The sequence below is a fragment of the Protopterus annectens genome, chromosome 1.part1 (genome assembly GCF_019279795.1).
Source record: "Protopterus annectens isolate FY-2018-M chromosome 1.part1, PAN1.0, whole genome shotgun sequence".
Lineage (NCBI taxonomy): Eukaryota > Metazoa > Chordata > Ceratodontiformes > Protopteridae > Protopterus > Protopterus annectens.
In genome coordinates this window covers 1,755,735,431-1,755,754,832 of record NC_056726.1, presented here as the reverse complement: position 1 = coordinate 1,755,754,832, position 19,402 = coordinate 1,755,735,431, and positions in this window count along the sequence as shown.

Below are 19,402 nucleotides of genomic sequence, written 5' to 3'. Positions count from 1 at the left end.
ACCTTGTTTGGCACCAGTGGTTTGACTCCAGAGACCATCTATCTGGTGGCCAGGGGACCTAGTTAGGATAATGGAGTGGATCTGAGAACTATAGCCCCTTTCCCTCATATACCTGTGTGGCACACTGGTTGGGAATCACCCTTGATAACTGGTAGCAGTGATGCCACTCATGATAGTAATCAGCTTAAATTTTATTTTACCATGATGCTAAGAAATCAGCAGTTCATTTTCATTTTCTTGCATTTACCATTAACTTTCTGATTAATGTAATGGCAGTAAATACTTCAAGGTAATTGTGAAAAAAGCTGTGGATAAATAAAATACAAGTGTTGAATTTGGATATGTATCCCTTTTAACTATTTTTTACATGCATTGGTTTCCAGAGTGGATGTACTGTATTTAACAGTAACAAGTTCACACTTTTCTACATTTTGAATTGTTGTGTACCTGGTACTTTTTTGCTTTAAGTCAAGCTGCATTTTATATTATTTAAAGCTCTCAGTCTGCAATATGCAGATAGGATGATTGTCTGATATACCAAACACCCACACTTGTCTACAGCTATATAAAGCAAATGTAGCAGGATGATGTAGCTGAACAAAGCTAGATATGAATGTGTATGAAGAACAATAAAATGTATATTGATGTTGCAGTAACAGTCCTATCACCAAGTTGAAATAGTTATCATATAGGAAACTGTAGTTAGAACAGTAGTGTGTATATATCTGTAGCTATTAGAAATGTACAGCATATGTATTGGTATTTGAAGGTGTTAATATTATTTTCTTCACCCTACCCTATAACCACATATAACCCATTCCACGTGAAAATGGTATTTGCAATCACAATTAACACCCCTGGACATTTGTCCTGTTGGGTCATATATATTTGCATGTCCGTTGATGCATCTGCCCTGTTCATACATCCAAACATGATGGCCTGTTGCCATCAATTAACCCTGCATGTTGTTGGACTGTGTATTGCTGTTCAAATTATGCATGTGTTATGCACGCTGTTCAATGGTGTGAATATCTGGGTGTTTGGTTAATGGGAATACTAATGCATGCTGTTACAACTAATTGTGAATGGTATTATATGTCACTAACCCAAACTGTCATGACATAATGCAAAACATAGGACGACAGGGAAGGTGGGTTCCAGCGGACCCACCTCTCCCACCTCAGCTGGCGAGTGCACCTGGCACTAGTGCCGAGTCTGGACCCTCCTCCGGTGGCCCTGTGCCACCTGCAGGTGGAAGCGCTGCAGGGGATGGGGCTCACCCCCCACCTGCAGGTGGAAGCACTGCAGGGGATGGGGCTCACCCCCCCTCTGCAAGTGTGGCCGGAGGAGAACCACCACTCACCCTCCGTAGCGTCTGGACTGTGGTGCGTAGGGAGATTTGGGACTCTGTTCTCGAGCCCCTACGCCAGCTTGAGGCATGGGTGGCACAACTTACGGGCATGCCTGTTGCCCGGCCTACACAGCCCCCAGCACAGCCCCGTCCTGGGCAGTGAAGGAACAGTGGCAACTGCCTATGGGTGGGGATATCAGTTCCACTGTTGCCATCTGTGGGCTCATGGGCTCTGGATATCCAAACCTCCATCCCCGTCAATTGTGTAAACCCCCCACACGTGTCATACACCGCCCCTGTATGCGTCTTGTTTGTCTTGTCTGTTTACCTACCCAACCTACCTCCCCAGCTGTACCGACTTCCTTCACTTGACATACCACTCTCACCTGAAAAAAAAAAAGGGCACTCTGTACCCACAAAAAAATTACGCCCCATACATAGCTGCCCATTCCGCACACATGTCTGCTGGACATGGAATCTATCAATTACAATTGGCTGTACAACAAGTATTATTGTTGTCCTGACACCTCTCTCAGGGGTGGAAGGTTTCAAATGTCACACCAAATTACATACATATGCACAGCTGTTGCTGATGAAGAAACGGGCAGCTATGGGCCTTACCTACATCACTCCTGCAAATCCCAAGCTTGTTTCCCTACTGTCTTACCCTCTTTGTGACCCCTTTTTCACCACTTTCCTGTCTCCCCATTTTCATTTCTTTCAAAGAAAATAGCGCGGGTGTGCGCCAGAGTAAGCACTGTTAAGCGGTTGTAAGCGGGTGTGCGTGTGTGTGCGCAGAGCTAAACGCCAGTGCGCATGTGTGAGCTCCGCGCAAACCAGCGCTAACCCGGTTAAAACTGCTTAAAAGTGCCTTAGTCACTTTGATTGACAGGTCCTGTACTCAGTTCAAAAGCAAAATAAAATCCCACTGTCAGTCCCGAACCCAGGAAACACTAGTCTGTATGACTTACCACTAAGCCACGACTCTTATACAAGAACATTGTGCTAAAATAAATATAACATGTAATAGTAGGGATGAATGTAAAGGGAATATAGGATGTGTAGTACCCAAAGCATGTCATGTAGAATTACTGTCAAAACTACTGGATTCCCATAATAGTAGTGTGTGAACACAAACAGCCATGCTAGTTGTTAGCTTGTAGGTAATAATGTCAGTTAAAGTACATATATAAATGTATGTATATGTATATATATATATATATATATATATATATATATATATATATATATATATATATATCTATATATAGTTGTAGGAGTCATTGTGCATACACACTTACTACAGGGAACAGGAGAGAGGAATGGAGAAATGTGAATCTACAACACAGCCTGACTCATGAGAGAGATACTAACCTTTACACTCACAGAACAGTGTCCACAGCATACCAGCATGGTCCCCGCCTTTACAATCTGAAAGGGCAACGCCTATCCCACATACCCTTTTATAGCACTGACCTGAAATCACAGTGAGAACTGCAATCAGTACACAACTGGCTGTATGCAATTAGCAAATGCTGGCTTACAATTGGTGCAGAGGCCAACACATGGACCTATGCAGATACCTACAAAAGCATCCAGTACTAACACTCCACACATGCAATACATTCACTGCACTGTCTGGAAGCAGACAGAGGGAGAGAGAACACTGAGAGAGAGAGAGAGAGAACAAAAAAAAAAAAAAAACTACACACTGTGACTCTGCGACTCTAAGCTGTCAGCAGTGACAGTAGCAGCAGCAAGCTGAAGCAGTGGTAACACAACCAGCTGCGAAAAACACAGGTAATGCAAAGTAGCAGGTTAATAGTGTGCATACTGTGAACCCTCCAAATGTGTCATAGGTCTGTATCTATAGGTATGTCCATGTGATATGTTGTGTGTACGTAGTTCCACCAAAAGGGGATGAACATACATTACATGTCAATCAGTCTTAGGCCATGATCCTGGCAGCAGTTGTCTGTGCGTTGCCCCCAGCAATGGCTGTAGTGACTGCTTTGAAAAGTCAGCCAGGTTCAAAAGGCAGGATCAGCCCATCACAAAGGCACACTGGCTGGGAACAAGTGTCTGCAGGTACCCGATATCACTGCATATGCATCCCATACTGCATAATTCGATAGCTTAACAGACCAGGCCGGTTATGCATGTGATGTGGTAGTTCCCAGGGTCAGTTGAGGTGCCTCCTTAGTGGTGTGGGACCACTGTCGCTGTATGCCACTGTCCAGGTACATATCCTGTAGTACGGCCAAGATAAATTATCAGTGTTATATGCGGTTGTATGTCCTCTCGGAGTGCAGGTAGCACGCATCCAGGGATACCATGAGGTCACAGTGATGCTGTGTATTCTGCTCTGCTGAGGGCGGCCCTCACCTGGACATGTGAGATGATAGGGAGGTTACATACAGCTGTGATAAATATTTCAACTGGTGGGGGAGAAGGAGGGGGGATACGTGCACCGAACCTGTCTGCAAGACTGTTGCCAATATCCGTGTGTTTGGTGAATGTTAAGTAGGTGTGTATTAACACAGAGCATATCCAAGGCATGTGGTCCATATGTGTAACATAACTGAAGAAGGCCTTGTGGTCATCCATAGTGTTTGTGGCCATTTCCCTCCCAGAGTAGGCCATGGCCGTTGTTATGACGGACCGTAGCGTAGTACCAGTGCTGACCACAGATGCCTTCCCTTAATGTGAATGTGCTCTGTCCTGCAGTAGCCTCCTGCTATTGTTATACAATCTGCCTCTGTCTGGGGTCCACCGGATAGGATGCCTAACCTTTGTGCATAGGGTCTGGGTTAGAAATGTGTGTGCAAGTTCCATGCAATCTGTGGCATGTCCGTGGTAAGCATTTGCAAAGGGGTCAGCAGTGTGGGTTGTGGCTTCCACTGGCCCAGTGTGCTGCATGGATACCATCTCAGTCCCAGCAAGTGAATAACTGTCTAATCACATACATATCAAAATAGTCTACTGTGCTGGTGATGGTGGTGGGATATGTATATCCAGGCCGAGTAACTTCTGTCCACATCACAGTAGTGGATGGCATCCCACATACAGTACCTTGGGATGAACCCCCAGAGTGAGGTTGTGCATTGGACCAGTCAGTGTGTGCTGACCGATGGGGCATGCTACTATGTTGTGTGGAATGTGGCAGGTATTGTTGCACAGGTGTTGGCTGAGCACTGATATCTGGCCATGTACCTGTGTATCCACCACGACACACACATGCAACATATGGGAGTAGTAGTATATCACTACACATGAGTATCATGTATAGTATGTGTGCCATATATTGCTGACATAGTCTGCTGATATCCTGTTTGTGTTCTCTTCCAGGGAGATGGCGCGTCAGCGTAATCCCGCTTACTCTGCAGCGGAAGACGAGGAGATCCACCAGAGCCTGGTGCGGGAGTATGACATCCTGTTTTCCCGCACCAGTCAGAATCAGCAGGAGAGGGCTGCACTGTGGCAAGACCTTGTCCATAGGGTAAATGATATTGGCACGCATAACAGGACGTATGAGCAGGTACGACATCACTGCAGTGATTTAATCCGAAGTGTCCGTCAGAGTGCATCAGATATCCACAGGCAACAGGTTGCCACAGGAGGTGGGGTGGCCACACATCCCCCCCCTCACCAGACTGGAGGGGCTACTCCTAAGTGTTGTGGCTCCAGCCCCGGAACAGCAACAGCAGTACACCTGCATTATGATGGAGGCTGGATCCACACAGCAGCACGACATGGAGCGTGCAGGTGATATGCCATATGTACACTTGACTGTTCTGTACACTGTATCATATGCAATATCAATAGCACAGTTGTGCCCACTGACATTAATCTCATCATTTCTGCAGGTCCCTCCGGGGTTACAGCAAGGCAGGCCATCCATGCTGGTGAGTGTGTTTAACATAACCTATAATAGTCCTGATAATGCTAGTAACAGTAGTGTAACTCAGTAGTGCTCTATGTGTATACTGCGGGGTGTGCATGTGTGCATGTGTGCAGGTGTGCCTGTGTCCACGTGTGCATGTGTGCATGTGTGCCTGTGTCCATGTGTGCATGTGTGCATGTGTGCATGCGTGCCTGTGTCCATGTGTGCATGTGTGCATGTGTGCATGTGTACACGTGACCATGTGTGCATGTGTGCATGTGTCCATATGTGCATGTGACCACGTGTGCATGTGTCCACGTGTGCATGTCTGCATGTGTGCATGTGTGCATGTGTGCCTGTGTGCATGTGTGCATGTGTGCCTGTGTGCATGTGTCCACATGTGCATGTCTGCATGTGTGCCTGTGTCCATGTGTGCATGTGTGCCTGTGTCCATGTGTGCATGTGTGCATGTGTCCATGTGTGCATGTGTGCATGTGTGCAGAAGTGCATCACTGGTAACAATGTCTGGAGACTGTAAACTGTGTTTCCTGTCTTCCTCCCACAGGTTCTGGTGCTGCTCTGGTGACCTGCAGCAGGGAACCTGAATCTTGTGCCACGGGTACTGGTAATGATGATATTTGTGTAATGGTACAGGAAGGTGTGTCAGGGTCCGCCATTGGTCAGCCAATTGACAGTACACAGCTGTCAACCCCATCATTGTGCACAGTCATCCTGCCAGTACATCCTTTGTCACCATTGTCCCTAGGTGTTGGACAGGATACAGTGGGCATAGACCAGGGTAATGTGGTACCTGTGGCACATGCGTCCCCACACAGCAGCCATGGGCAGGGTCCTCCAATGGTACCACACAGACAGTTGCCCATGGGTTCTCGTGGGAGCATCCGTGGGCGTACTGCCTCTGGCCGACGTGCCCAAAGAGGTCTGTCAACCTCAGCTATGTTTCGGACTGTCATGCAGGCACAGTCGCGTATGGAAAGGTACACCAGACAGGGTCTGAGGGAGCTGAGAGCATATTGCACAGCCATGACAGACAGTATGCATGACATTGCGGATGCTATCCGTAATTTCACCGATGTCATAGATGGACGTTGTGGGGACATATTACAGCAGTTCCACAACCAAATGTCCATGAGCCAGGGTGATGGTGGGCGTTTGCGGTGTCGACGTGGCCGTATGCTGGCAACAGCAGCAGCTGGCAGTCAGCGCGGACGACAACAGGCTCGCGCACACCCCCATAGTGCCAGCAGCAGCCCCAGCAATGCTGGGTCTGTGCTGTCATTGGAACGCCCCAGGAGACCACGTGCACATGGCTCTGGACAGTCCCAACAGGGACCTGTGTCCAGTCAACACACTCCCGCTTCTGATGACAGTACCCAGTCTGGCTTAGTACTGGATACAGTCCGTAGCACCCCTGCCAGGCACAGGTACCATGTCCGTGCCCACAGACACTGATCTGTATGACCTGCCAGGTGCAGTCTGTGGCTGTCCACAAACCCCTGTATATGGCAGCCATGAGGTGGAACTGTGTGCATGCATACACACATGCGAAATGTTAACACCTAGGGCGACCACATACACGCACACACTGCACCAACACTGCCCCACCCTGTACTGCTGCCCTCACCAACACACATACACACACATGTCAATTGGTGGTATCAGTGGCTGACTCAGGCATACCTAATTCACATCCTGTGCATATGATGACACTGTGCCACCTCCTGCAATCTCCAACATCATTGCGGGAACAGGTAAACACGTTGCTGATGCACAGGGTGACTACATAGAAGTGTATTAGTAGTATCATGTTGGTAACAGTACAGTGTGCTGCTATGACTGTGTGTATATCCCAGCATGCCTGCTGCAGTAACTGTATGAATGTCCTGAATTGTTATCTGCACCCATAGTACATACCAAAGTGTAACAGCTGCACATAATTGCATGCTGGTGGTAAGGTTGTCAACAGATAGCCGCATACATGGGTAGCACAGGGGGGAAGCTAACGCAAGTAGTGATATGCAATGGTGGACATGTACAGTAATGGTGTCAAGTTGCCCACAAAGACTATGCAATGTGGATGTTCGCACATGTAGATATGTGTGCAGTACCAATGTAATCCAAATCACAAATAACTATGACATAATATCAGTTCTACCATGGGCATCTGCGCTGTGTATTCCTGGGTACATGTTGATAGTGCCTACATATTTGCATTGTTACTTACTGTTATTAATACCCCTTCTTTGTTGTACAATGCACTACTTGCAGCCCTGCTTACTGTAGCTTTGTTTGCATGCATGTTCGCTTGGGGTTCCCTGGAACACTGCTTACACCTGCAATGCAGAGTTACAGTGCTTCTGTAGACTCCTAGTAACATCTGCATAGCGTACGATACGTATGTCAACTTTACACATGACAGAACGTCACTGTCTGTCCTGTACGCATGTATGTTGCCTGTGACACATTGCACATGTCTTACCTGGCATTTACCCACGTGTGCAGTCATATATGCCAGTGCTATGAAACAGTAGCGGTACACCCACACATACACACCTTCAGTATGTTGTTCCCCATTGGCCCTATGTGTTGGTACTCACCATGGCAATCACACTACTAGGGTAGCATGTGCAAAGGTAACCTGGGAATCACCTCTATGGTCCATTTGTGGTTTATGTGAGTCATGTGGCAATGTCACAGCTGCCACATGTATGCAGTCAGCCATCACCCTTGGCCAGGAACGTACAACACATGTGTGGGATGCCACCACACAGCCAATCTGGGGACTGAGCCCTCTGAACCCATTAATGCCATACCTTGTCAGGTGGCATGTCATATATACTACATCCTGGACAAACTTCAACCCCAGTCCCTGCTGCTACTATTGATAAAACCCCTGAGGATGTTTCTGATAGTTTTGACCAATTCTTTACTGAGACATTTCAAGCCCTAGCTAGCCATCTACCTCCTAGCTCCCCTGGTCCTGAAAGTAGCACCCCTAGAAACCTACTTGCATTCAGCTGCCAACCAGTCGCCACTTCACTTCTCCGTACCTTGATTGAAAAAGTGAAACCCACTACACTTTCTGCTGATCATCTCCCTGCCGAGTACCTACAAAAATCAGATGATGCTATTGCTTACCCCGTCTCATAACTAATCAAACGAACCATGGTAGAATCTACATTTCCCACCATCTGGAAAATATCCTATGTAATCCCACTTCACAAAGGAGGCAGCTCTACTGAATTCTCCAATTATAGGCCAATAGCTATACTCTCTCCACTTGCAAAGATTATGGAAACTTTATTCATAGACAATTCATGCACCACCTAATCCAAAATCACCTTATGGCAGACACTCAGCATGGCTTCCGTCCTCATCACAGCACTACTTCAGGCCTCCTAGCCTTTACTAACACCATAAACCATACTTGCAACACTAATTATATATCCTCAGCCCTCTTTTTGGATCTTTCCAAGGCATACGATATGGTTGATCACCAACTTGTAATCCACACCCTGCAAACATTCTGTCTAGATACTGGAGCCTTCCAATGGTTTCAATCCTACCTGCATGGTCGACAGCATGCTGGTCTCTGGCAGAACAAACTCTCTAACCTTCTACCTAACACACTCAGAGTACCACAAGGCTCTATACTAGGGCCCTTGCTGTTATCCATCTTCATTAACGACCTTTATACTGTCATCCCAAAAGTCAGCTGTATCCAATATGCTGAAGACTCTACTCTGATCTGCTCAGCCACATCTCCAGTAGAGTTATGGTCAGCTACCCAGACCACCTTTAATACAATAGAACACTGGCTTTCTGAACATCGTCTGATCCTAAATCCCAAATAAACTACACTGCTGTTATTTCACCAACACATAGGTCTACCGCTTTCACCTTTACCATAACATCAACTGATGGCACAATAATCTCCCCTGACCCATCTACTAAACTATTAGGTGTCATCATACACAATAATCTCAAATGTGACCTACATGTTAACCAAATTATCAAAGCCATCAATAAAAAACTAGGGTCACTTTACAGAATAAAAGCCTTCCTAACCCCTCCAGCTAAAGGTGCCATAGCTCACTCACACCTTCTTTCAATCCTTCTGTATGCATCCCCTCTACTCTCGAATATGAACAAGACTGTCCTTAACAAACACTCAATTTGCTACAACCACATTGCCAGGTTTGCCACTGGGCTGCCTTTTAGGACACATCATTGCATCAATCTGAATCAGCTTGGTTGGCTTGAACTACCCAGCCTAATACAGTACAACCAACTGATTATGGCCTATAAAATCCTCTATAATCCGGACAATACTCCTGCACTTCAAATATTATCACCCCCCTATAACATTCCTAGACTGCTTCAATCCTCTAAAAAATACTAATTCAGACTAGCAAATTTAATGACACAGCCGGTGATTCTCTCTTTGCAAACTCTGTAAGTAGATCCTGGAACTCACTTCCAGCTGATATTACTTTACTTTCCACCTTAGGTCAATTTAACACTAGACTCAAACAACATTTGTCACTTAACTGGCTATGTCAATGTATCAAGCCTGGCTAACTCGAATGTGTAAAATCTGTTAACCAGTTTACTGTGTAATTTAATTTAATCCTGTCTTGTGCTCAGGACTAACATTAACCTGTGGAACATGTTTAACTTGCTTACTTATGTAATCTCTGTAAATAATCTGTTTGTAATATGTAATGCTGGTATTATGCAATGCTGTATCTGCTTACCCTTGTAGCTTTTCTCCCCGGGCCTCCCCTGGAAATGGACATGCATCCAGTCGGTCTATCCTGGTCAACAAATGTAGGATAAATAAATAAATGAAATATATTACAGTGACTACAATACAAGTCAGACATTGACACGCACTGACAGCATGCTGAACACACTGGGGCATACGTGGGGACTCAGAATAGCATCCTGCCTGAGCATCACACACTTCCGCAGCTGGCACACAGGCATATGTTCCGTCGGAACAGAGCACATGCCACACATGGCACACACATCCCCTGTGCCACACACTCACAGCCTGTAGGGCTACACAACATACCTGCTACAGACGTGTCAGGTACCTGTCTTGGGTGCTGCACTGGGGTCCCGCTCAACAGGCTGTATCTGGTGAAGGTCACAGTGATATGCCTCAGGGGCACTATGGTCCACCACAGAACACATGCATACAGGTCAGTCAGAGGCATGGACACATATGACTCACTCATTGACCATGCCAGTATGGCTGACCTGAGACATACCTCCCTGGACTACATGATAGGGAACATAGACTGGATCTCTCAGCATGTGGCACAGGCCAGTATGAGCCTGATCTTGGTTGCCAACATACCCTCACCAGGTATGCTACCACTATATGTGGGAAGGGTGTTGTATGTTTACATTATGCTCAGTCTCCAATGTCATTCATAGGGTATCCGCTGGCTGTCAACATGTGCTTACATGCTAGGGAAGCCACAATGATGTGCAAGGGTCATCTTGCACGTGACACCCATGGCCCGATGTATAATGGCAAAGCTCCTTGGTACACACATACTGCCTTATGCTGCAGGACACGGTTTACATAGCCACCTCCGTGGGTATCACACAGGTTAGGACACTAACAGTACTGCTACACAACAACAGCAGTGTACACCGGAAGATGCATGCTCCGGACACTGTCCTCAGCACGGTGAACTGCAATGTCTGTGCAGTACCAGATTCCTGATTCATGACTCACAGGTGTTACCCATCACTGACAGGGTATGCCCCATACCATGCCTGTCATCCCCTACACATGTAACACACATGGACAGGGGGGTGGTATCCCAAGGTACCACAGATACACACACCTCCAGGTTGTTGGCACAGCACAAAGCATCAGGGCCTAATAATGTGCAGCTAACAGTGTGTCGGACTGCCATCTGGTTCATAGCCTGGCACACACAACCCTCCCATACACAGGAAGACCACCTATCCTCCATAACAACACTGGCAATATGACAGTCTCAAGAACTGTCTTTATATGGCTGGACTGCATCCAGCCAAACATTGTGCGTGAGCATTACTGTAGCTACAACACACTGGTTGAAGGGTTCACAGCATGTGGTCACTGAATTGCAGTGGAATGACATGTTACCACTACCACAACAGGTGGGAACATGCAGCACCTGTACATAGACTACATGTACACTATATGGCCCAGACCAGATGTGTATCCCCTGCTGTAGGTATTTTACCATATACACCCACACTGTATAGACACATACCACGTGTGGACCCTGCACAGTAAGACACAGTCATATTGGTATACATTGCAAATACCATTTATCCACTCGAGGCATGTGTCAGATATGGTAACTACTGCAGGTCACAGGTATTTATGTGTATGTGTCACACACATACATCATGTGTGCAATGCCATTGCTGGTTTAGGCAATGGCATGCATTGTTATGTACAAAGACCCACACAAGGTCATACTGTGTGACACAACCACATGTGGCAGTTGTGGGTTACCAAAACATACCTATCTGTACTCTGACAATGGTAATAGACACAGTAGCAGAGCGCACTATTGGCATTACTAGCCAACTAGCCCTGTTTGGCTGGGCTGATAGTGTGGTGACATCCCCTGTGTTTACTGGGGGAATATGCAGCATCTGGTGTATTGTAGTATTTGCCAAAAGGATCTGTTCTCTCACATTTGCACACACACACACGCACATTCGCCATTTGTAGGATTCATTCCTCTACCTAACTAAGTCCCGACACGTGAGAGAGATGCATTAGCAAAGCACACTATTTGGATTACTAGATAGTTCCTCTTCTCTGGCTGTACTTATAGGGTGCTGACAACATCAGTATTTTGAAAGGGTAATGTGTATCAGGTAGTGTGATCTCCTGATTGCCAAAACTAACATGTTTTTCATACGGAAATGCACACACACTTGCCACTTGCAGGTTTCAAACCCCTACCTAAATATGTTATGGCACTTGAGAGTGACGCTGTAGTAGGTTGCGCTATTCTGAGTACTGGCAGATGTCTCTTCTAAAGCTTTATGTATAGGGTGCTGTCATCATCACTGTTTGGAAAGGGTAATGTGCATCATGTAGTTTGATACCCTGATTTCAAAAAAGCACATGTTTTTCATACAGAATTGCACACACACAGAGTCCCCACATCCAAACACACACACATGCCATTTACAGGTTTCAAACTCCTACCTAACTATATTACGACACTCGGGAAAGACACATTAGCAGAGTGCACTATTCGCATTACTGGGAGGCGTTCCTTCTCCTGCTGTACTTATAGGGTGCTGACATCATCTGTGTTTAGAAAGGGGAATGTGCATCCTGTAGTGTGTTCTCCCAGTTGCCAAAAGGGACATTTCCCTCACACAAAATTGCACACACACTAACCCCCCTCATCCAAACACACACACTTGCCATTTGCAGGATTCAAACCACTACCTAACTATGTTATGACACTCGAGACGGACGCATTAGCGGAGCGTGCTATTCGCATTACTGGGAGGCTTCTCTTCTCCTGCTGTACTTATAGGGTGCTGACATCATCTGTGTTTAGAAAGGGGAATGTGCATCCTGTAGTGTGTTCTCCCAGTTGCCAAAAGGGACATTTCCCTCACACAAAATTGCACACACACTAACCCCCCTCATCCAAACACACACACTTGCCATTTGCAGGATTCAAACCACTACCTAACTATGTTATGACACTCGAGACGGACACATTAGCAGAGTGCGCTATTCGCATTACTGGGAGGTTTTCCTTCTCCTGCTGTACTTATAGGGTGCTGACATCATCAGTGTTTAGAAAGGGGAATGTGCATCCTGTAGTGTATTCTCCTAGTTGGCAAAAGGGATACTTCTTTCAAACAGTCTTGAACACACACTAACACCCTCCACACACACTGAGCATGTACAGGATTTAAATCCCTATCTAATTATGCTATGACACTCGAGACAGACGCATTAGCAGAGCGCGCTATTCGCATTACTGGGAGGTTTCCCTTCTCCTGCTGTACTTATAGGGTGCTGACATCATCAGTGTTTAGAAAGGGGAATGTGCATCCTGTAGTGTATTCTCCTAGTTGGCAAAAGGGATACTTCTTTCAAACAGTCTTGAAGACACACTAACCCCCTCCACACACAGTGAGCATGTACAGGATTCAAATCCCTACCTAACTATGTTATGACACTCGAGACGGACGCATTAGCGGAGTGCACTATTCGCATTACTGGGAGGTTTCCCTTCTCCTGCTGTACTTATAGGGTGCTGACATCATCAGTGTTTAGAAAGGGGAATGTGCATCCTGTAGTGTATTCTCCTAGTTGGCAAAAGGGATACTTCTTTCAAACAGTCTTGAACACACACTAACCCCCTCCACACACACTGAGCATGTACAAGATTCAAACCCCTACCTAACTATGTTATGACACTCAAGACGGACGTATTAGCGGAGCACGCTATTCGCAGTACTGGGAGGATTCCCTTCTCCTGCTGTACTTATAGGGTGCTGACATCATCAGTGTTTAGAAAGGGGAATGTGCATCCTGTAGTGTGTTTTCCCAGTTGCCAAAAGGGACATTTCCCTCTCACAGCCTTTCACACACACAAACCCCACTCACCCACCCACACACACACTGAGCATTTGCAGGATTCAATCCCCTACCTAACTATATTATGACACTTGAGGGAGACACATTAGCAGAGCACACTATCCGAATTACTGGGCATTTGCTCTGCACCTGTAGTATTTATAGGGTGCTGACATCTTTATTTCTACAAAGGTATGTACATGTAGTACTACCTGTCAGGTGGGGGATAGCATATATATGCATTTGCAGCCACCTACGTCAGGGTCAGATATGCACATCACACTGGCAGGTTATGTTCTATACCATGCTTTGGGACCACAGGACCTGTAACACACAACACAACCAGTCCAGAACACCACACCCACATCCAGGACACACACTTAGCTTCCCTGGGAACAGTGCCAGGATATGCAGGTGTTCACATACACCATTCCAGTTGTTAACATCAGGTACAGGCATATTGTGTGTGAGAACTACTCAGGCCTCTACCACTTTACCCTACAGCCACTACAATTTGTGGGTCCATGTGCTATGGCAGAACCACACACCACAGCCACATGGGGGAATACATATTGCACCTGTCCATCTGCAACGTGGGTACTCACTGTTCCACACCAGAGGTAGACCAGCATTGTTGATATCTGACCATACCCACCTTTCCCTGGACATCCATATCCCATCTCCACCCCCACGCAAGGTTGTCACCGCACACAAACTGTATTTAGCACAAGCAGACTCTACACTTGTGTAGACTGGGGTGGACGACTTCAGAGGACCCATGCTGGAGGACTATACTGGCCACTCAGCATAATCCTTGACAATTGCATTCTATGAGCATGTGTACGGTTTGCATTAGTCATGCTATCCCACATATACCCATGACTGCTCCACAACAAGACACCTGTCAGCTGTACACCAGCCATATATGCGCCGTACAACAGACAGAGTGACCTAATACATTGCAGAGCTGTAGCCCACAGAGGGAGGACATGTGTGAACAGTTCCGGCACGGCACTTCATTCACACATACTCATTACAACATAGTGTTGACAGTGGTATCGTCCAGAGAATGCAGATAGGGCTCCCCTCTGTCTGTTATTGACGGACACCTACTGTCAGGGATCCTCAGCAACCCTCTCACAGCACACACCGACAACATGGCTGTGGCTTAGCACATTCAATCCCTGGGACCTCCACGGTGCCCCTGCTTGACAGAGGCACAGCTCACTAGCCTCACATGTTGCCTTCTGTGACCTACTTTACAGTGGCACAGTAGCCTACTGTCCTGGGGATGCAGATGCCAAGCACACTCTGGCTGAGCTGTCATTCCCTAGGGCAACAAGCCTAGTATTGACCTCTACACCCATATGTTCAATTGTCGGATGCACAATATTTGTTGTGCTGTTCTACTGTTTGCAGGTCTTTATTGCCATAGCATTCCCTGTTCCTATGACCAACTTGTGTATCTGTGGAAGATGTTTGCATATGACGGCGAACCACTATATCACTTATGTCTCTGTAGTCATTTACTGTGTGCACTGGCTGATTGCTGAGTTGTGGTTGGTTCCTGGACTGACACGTACAAATACCAGATATGTGTGGCCAACTGCTAAACGGAGATATGGCCTAAGTGTGTGAGCATGCCCAGTTCAGCCTTTCCATGGCATGTTGTCTGATATATGCCTCATTTATCAAAGTGTGCGAGCATGCCCAGTGTGAGCTTTCCATATGTTGCACTCTGAAGTCCACCACATATTTGGGTGTGTGTGAACTTCAACAATATCTCACGTTTATGGTTGTGTGTTGTGTGTCATGTTGTGTACTAACTGGCCAACTGCTTCGTGTCTGCCACAACAGGGATTATACTGTGCCTGCAGGGATTGCATGGGATACTTTGCAGACAGTTCTCAACATACTTTCATAATGACCTAACACTGTAGTACCGTATAGTGTACTGGTTCAGTACTTTCACTGTGGTGGACAGTATCCTGGGCTTTAGTCCTATGACTGCTTGACATCTTCATAGTGAGCACAACAGACTGTGTAGGGGCCAGTTGTGCACATATGGCCATATTGCAATATGTTCAGATATGGACTACCTACACCAGGGTCATCCAACATTGCTAGTGTATTCCACAACATGGGTGGACATTGGCAAACACTAGCGATGTTCCCTAGGCCATTTCTGATGCTAGTCACAGGGTGTGTTTGTCCTTCGACACACATTGTAACTGGAGTTTGCCATGACATATGTCATGGTTAGTATACTGTGCCTCCGTCTACCTCTGACATAACAGTGATACCCAGGGTTAGCCTACCATCTCCCATCCACTCATCAGGATTCCTCTTGAAGGGTGTCGATATGTGACTCTCTGGCTGACCTGTACCAGGAGTTTACTGAAGAGTGGGGGTGCCTTCTGTGTTATGGATCATTCTGTACAGCTTGTCCTATGTATGTCAGTGCTGGGGTTCAGGTCTCTCTTGTGCATAGCTCACTGCCATTCAGATTGTACAGGGTGCAACATGTTCATTCATTCCAGGTTGGACATGGCTTCATACATCAGGCACAGCTTTCCTGTAGCTGGGAAGTATGGCGGTGTGTGGGGCTGCAGTTTGTTTACTCAGGCAACACATGGCATCTGTTCATGCTCTTTGCTACTGTTGTGGACTTTATAGTTGATGGAGGTGTCTGCTGCGGTATATCCCACAGGGGCTATTGTAGTCACTTGTGACACTGATGGAGGATGACTGCAGAACCACAGTGAGTTCCCCTTATCTACATCTGCCAACCTTCATGTTTGGGTGGGTATATAGTATATGTTTCTGCGAACACTACAGCCACATGTTTGTCCAGTGCAGGATATCTATCACCTTTTGTACCCAGGTCTCACATTACATGTTAGGTACCTCATGGGTTAACACCTGTGTGGTAATTTGTGGGCACTTACTGTATATCCATGGTGGTTGTCTATACACAGTTCTGCAATTAGCTTGCTGACATGGCTATGGCTACAGTTGTCTGTTTGTAGGTGGCCCTTTTGTGGGTTGCTTGTTTCAGCTGGGGGTCGGATATGGTGGGCTGTTTGTACTCCTCTGCATACATGTTCAGTCACAGCCCTTCCATGTTGGCCTATACCTATGGGACATATATACAGAACGGGGTGGGGGGGCCAAGACCAGGCCTTGTGGGATGCCACTCATATCCGCTTTGTAGTCTGACATGGATGCGGCATTTCTGACCATGTCAGTTCTGTCCTTGGTCTGGTTTGCAACCCCTCTACTGACATAGGGGTATATATTTAAGCTGGTGAACATATCCATACTGAACTCGTACGGTATTGTCTAGAAGCATGTGCACGGTCCAGCTACACTGTGTGGACCACATTTCCCTCATCAATGACCTTAATGACTGCTTCAAATGGGTCAGACATGTTTAGGGGCAGGTTCTGCAGTTACGACAGCCACACTGTGTAGGGTCCAGTATCAGTAGGTCCACAATAGCCTTCTGTCTGCGGTACATACTGATCCTTTCCATAGCTGTGCAGAACAAGCTTGTCAGGATCCTGGGGTGGTAGTTTGGAGTATCCATTCAGGCAACACCTTTGTTGTGATGGACCACTGTTGTTGTACACTGCTCTTTGGGTACATATCCTGTGGTAAGGCTGACATTGGGCAGTAGTGTGATTTGGCATTCCATTATTCTTGGAGTCCATGTTGGGCTCAGCACAGGACACCATCACATACCTTTGCTGCTGTGTGTTCTGCTTTGCAGATGATGGCTGTTACCTCAGCCTCTGCAATGTCAGGGGACCATCAGTCTGCTGGGATAGGTATTTTGCACTCTGGAGGGGGGGGGGTGTTTGCACTGCACCTGACAGGTTGTATGTTAGCAATATGTGTTTGTGTTTGGTATGTTGTTTGTAATATCTGTGTGATTCGGAGCATATCTGTGGATGCCCAACATGGTTCCTACCATCAGTTGGGTAACCCTTGTGATTATCCTTAGTGTCCTGTACGTTTTGTATCTTCATAGGTTCATGGGTTCATACTAGGCTATACACCCTAGGCCATTAGTAAGCCTAGCCAGAGTGTGTGTGTCTTTCGCCACCCCTTGCTATGTTCAATTATGGCCATTTATGAAGTTCTTCACTGTGCCTCTGTCTGGTCGTGACACAGTGAGGACCGCCAGTATACATGTACGGTCATCCATCCACTTGGCAATATTCCTGTTGAGGGGTGTCAGTGAGGGGCTCTGCCTACCATGGATTGGGATCCTGTTTCTGGGTGTGGGGAGCCTCTGGGTTATGTATCTGTCCCTCCAGCACATCTTATTTCATTATGTGTTGAGGCTGACATCTGTGACTCTCACAGCTCCAATGGCTTTGATTTCCTGTGGTGGAGCATGCCCATTACTCCTGTGTTGGACATGGCCTTGTACAACAGACATACAATGCCTCTGTGTAGGCAGTGTGTGACTGCAGTCAGCTGGGGTGTCTACAGCCAGGCAGCATATGACATATATTTCACACCCTTTATCCTGTTGGTGGGGTAACTATGAGGTCTTCCGAACCGCTGCAGGTGTCACGTATGGTACATCCCATATGAGTCATTGTACTAGATTATGGGTCTGATAAAGGAACAGTACAGCGGCACAGTGACCTCTGTTGATGTTGATGTGAATCCTTTCATGATACGGTGTCCAATATCGACAATCTTCATAGCCACATTGGCATTGTGGGTGTCACATGACAGATTAATGTCAACCTGTGTCCCTAGGTCCCTGATTACTCCTTGCATACATAATGGTTTGACACCTATGTGGTAATTTGTCTGTACCTTGTCTGGTATTTGGTGGGACATTCATACTGTCCAGTGTCTTCAGGATGTCTGGGTGGTGTTCTTGTGTGTGAGAGTGTGGTCTGTCGCATGCTACAGACTGTACAGCAGTTTTGACTACAGTTATGTGCACATGGGTGGTCTCCGCTGCTTTGTGCATTGTCAGTTACCTGGCAATATGGGTGTCTGTGCTGCATATGGATACTCCCCCTCCTTTGATGTTTTGGTGCAGGTGTTGGGGCCATAACACATGATATGTGGTATAACCTAGTAGTGCTGGTGTGCTATCACTAGGCTTGCAGCAGGCTTCTGTCACTGCACAGACATCGATGTTTTCCATAATGGGAAGTGCCTCAGGGGCATGCATATTGCAGTTTACACATCTGGCATTGGTCAGCATTACCCTTATGTTTCCTACCACTTATGTTTTCTAGGGTGGTGGGCAGTCTTTTTGGCCTTGCCTACATACGGCTCTATGGAGGCGGCAAAGGCCTTATCCAGTATCCAGACACACACGGGTAACAGCTGCAAGCCATCCCTGGAACAGCAGCATGGCTTGTCATGCTTGACATCTCAAGCAGACAGACATTAGACCCTCTTGGACTGACAGCTGTAACTGTGCCAGCTGTTAAACATGAGCATTCTGTGTTTGTCCTGTGGCATCATTCTTGGTGAG